This window comes from Cnephaeus nilssonii (genome assembly GCF_951640355.1).
Source record: "Cnephaeus nilssonii genome assembly, chromosome: X".
Classification (NCBI taxonomy): Eukaryota; Metazoa; Chordata; class Mammalia; order Chiroptera; family Vespertilionidae; genus Cnephaeus; species Cnephaeus nilssonii.
In genome coordinates this window covers 73,383,163-73,386,679 of record NC_137071.1, presented here as the reverse complement: position 1 = coordinate 73,386,679, position 3,517 = coordinate 73,383,163, and positions in this window count along the sequence as shown.

Here is a 3,517-nt window from a genome sequence, read left to right as displayed (position 1 = left end):
TTGATGTATCTTCTTTCATGAAGAGTCTACTCAAATGTTTTGCCCATTTTAGTTATTTGATTATGTATCTTCTTCTCATTGAATTGTAAGAGCTGTTTATGAATTCTGGATACAAGCTCATTGTCAGATATATGATTTACAAATATTTTTTTGAAGACTGACTTGTCTTTTAAAAAATATATTTTTATTGATTCATAGAGGAAGAGAGAGGGAGAGAGAGAAAGAAACATCAGTGATGAGAGAGAATCATTGATTGGCTGCCTCCTGCCCACCCCCTACTGGGGATCGAGCCACAACCAGGCATATGCCCTTGACGGAATCGAACCTGGGACCCTTCAGTCCGCAGGGCAATACTTTATCCACTGAGCCAAACCAGCTAGGGCAGTGTGACTTGTCTTTTTATTCTCTTAAGAATGTCTTTTGAAATCTAGAAGTTTTTAAATTTTTAAAAATATGTTTCTATTGATTTTTGAGAGAGAGGAAGGGAGAGAGAGAGAGAGAGAAATATTGATGTGAGAGAGAAACAGTGATCGATTGCTTACTGCATGCACCCCAATTGGGGATCAAACTCACAACCTGGGCATGTGCTCTGACCTGTGTTAATGTAAAAATCATTCAAACTTTAAAGAATTTCTGTGAGTTTATTTGAGCCAAACTGTCAAGAACTGACAGGAAGCAATATCTCAACAGATTGGGATAGTGATCCAGAGAATGGTTGGTTTTCCTCTATTTTCACACATTGCAATTAAAGGAGGGAAATAGGTGGGTTACATGAAATCCATTGGTGGTAGACTAGAGAGGCGGAGAAAGCAAATGGGGAAACATCTGGGATTGGATAAAAAGTAAAATGATAGACACATACTTAGGTGGGTGCAGGAACATTAACATGATAACAATGAAGGAATTTGTGGTACCTGTCCTGGCGCCCAGGCACATTAGGTTGTGCCACAAGGGGTCTGAAAAAAGGGAAGTTACAAGTTACCCAGACATTTCAAGGATGTGTTATTATAGATGCAAAAGACAGATAGGTTCAGTTAAGGTAAAGGTTGATCTTGTCAGTGAAGAAAACAGCCTAGGCTGTGACTACCCACCATAACTGCTTTCAGTTAAAGTTTAATTTCAGACCATCCTTTGTGGTTACTTTAGGTCTCTAAGTTTGCAAGACTGCCATGCAGGCTTTCCCTGAGCGTGTCAGGTTAGCATGTGGCCCCTTTCATCCAAACCTGGAATTGAACTGGCAACCTTTCAGTACATGAGACGATATTCAATCAACTGAGCCACACTGGCCAGGGCTAGAAGTCTTTAATTTTGATGAAGTTCAATTTATCAAATTTTTTGTTTATGGATTGCTTATTATGCCCTATCACAGCAATCTTTGATTAACTCAAAGTCTCAAAGATTATTATTTTACATCTTTTCTTGAAGTTTAATAATTTTGGGTTTTATACTTATGCCTATAATTCATTTTGACTTAATTTTTATATGATTCAAAGCATAAATAAAAGTTTTGTTTTGTGTAGTATAGTGTACACCCTGGAAATTGTTATTGTTAAATGTTTGCAATGAAAGTACATGACTTAGGCTTTGGTTACTGTGGCATCCACCCCAAAGATGACTATCTCCAATAAACATTTTGTCAGCCATAGGGCTAGTCAAAGAACCAGGCTGCATTCCCCACTGAGTTTCCTTTGTTTTAGAGATCTTGGTTGAGTTCACTAACTGACAATTTGAGCCTCTTTTTGTTCTCTTCCCATGATTGAAACTCCTGCTCTTACATTTTAAATTCACCAATAAAGAGTGAGACCTTGAAACCATAAGCCCCACCTTTGATCCCAATAAAAGTAGAGTCCCAGACTCATGCACAAACTCTCTCTCTCTACTGGCTGTGTGGTCTCAGGTGTGCCAATTCCAGATAATATAAGTAATAAAACTTTTCCCCCCTCAAGGTTTCCTGATGGTTATTGCTGAAGGGTATTTTGCAGTCAAACTAAGAACTGCAAGGGGCCAGTCCAACTACAACATTGGTTTTGATAGGCTGAGACCAACACACAAACATTTTGTATGTGACTATCCTAATTGTTCTACTACCATTTGTTTATATTAGGCCAATGCCACACTATCTTAATTATAGTAGCTTTATAATACTGTATATAGAGTAAGTCCTTCAACTTTGTTCTTCTTTAAACTTAATTTGACTATCCAAGATCATTTGCCTTTCCATAAGAATTTTAGAATAAGCTTATCAATTTCTAAAGGATTGTCTGCTGGAATTTTGAATGGAATTGCATTGACTCAATAGCTGAATTTGGGGAGAACTGATTTTTGAACAATATTGGCTCTTTCAAACAATGATTATGATGTATCTCTTCATTTGTTTACTCAGTAGTGTTTTGTAGTTTTTACTGCATGGTCATTTATATAATTTGTCAGATTTATCCCTAAATATTTCATATTTTTTGGTGTCCTTGTACCTGGGAATTTTTAAATTTTTAATTTCTAATTGTTATATGCTAATATATAGAAATTCAGTTGTTTTTTTATATTGATCCTGTATCTTGCAAACTTATTAAACTTATTACTTCTAATACCATTTTTGATAAATTATAGGATTTTCTACATTGATGAATGTGCAATCTACAAAAAAGAGACAGTTTTGATTCTTACTTTCTAATATGAATGACCTTTCTTCCTTCCTTCCTCTCTTTCTTCCTTCCTTCCTTCCTTCCTTCCTTCCTTCCTTCCTTCCTTCCTTCCTTCCTTTCTTTCTTTCTTTCTTTCTTTCTTTCTTTCTTTCTTTCTTCTTTCTTTCTTTCTTTCTTTCTTTCTTTCTTTCTTTCTTTCTTTCTTTCTTTCTTTCTTTCTTTCTTTCTCCCTTTCTTTTCTTCCATTCTTCCTTTCTTCCCTTCCATCCTTCCTTCCTTCCTTCCTTCCTTCCTTCCTTCCTTCCTTCCTTCCTTCCTTCCTTCCTTCCTTCCATCCTTCCTTCCTTCCTTCCTTCCTTCCTTCCTTCCTTCCTTCCTTCCTTCCTTCCTTCCTTCCTTCCTTCCTTCCTCCTTCCTTCCATTTCTTTCCTCTTCTCCCTCCTTCATTCCTGCTCTTCCTCCTTTTCTTTTTCCACTTCCTCTTCTATCCCTTCTCTTCTCCTCTCCACTCCTCCCCCTCCTCTTCTTCTTCCTCTCCTCCTCCTCCTCTTCCCCCTCTTCCTCAGTTGCTCTGGTTAGAATTTTCAGTTTATAAATGGTGAAATGGTTATCCTTGCCTTGTTATTGATGCTAGGGGAAAGGATTCAGCCTTTCACAATCAAATATGATATTAGCTATAGGTTTTTCATAAATGCCATTTCTTTGGTTGCAATCAACTGTTTTCAATTTTATAAACAGTACAGTGAAATGTTTCTGATAGGATGGCGGATTAGGTATTCTAAAATGCTTTTCTTTGTTGTTGTTGTTGTTGCTGTGAAGACCAAGTTGCTGGATGAATTACAGCAAATTTCCTTGTAAATGCATAGCTGAACTTA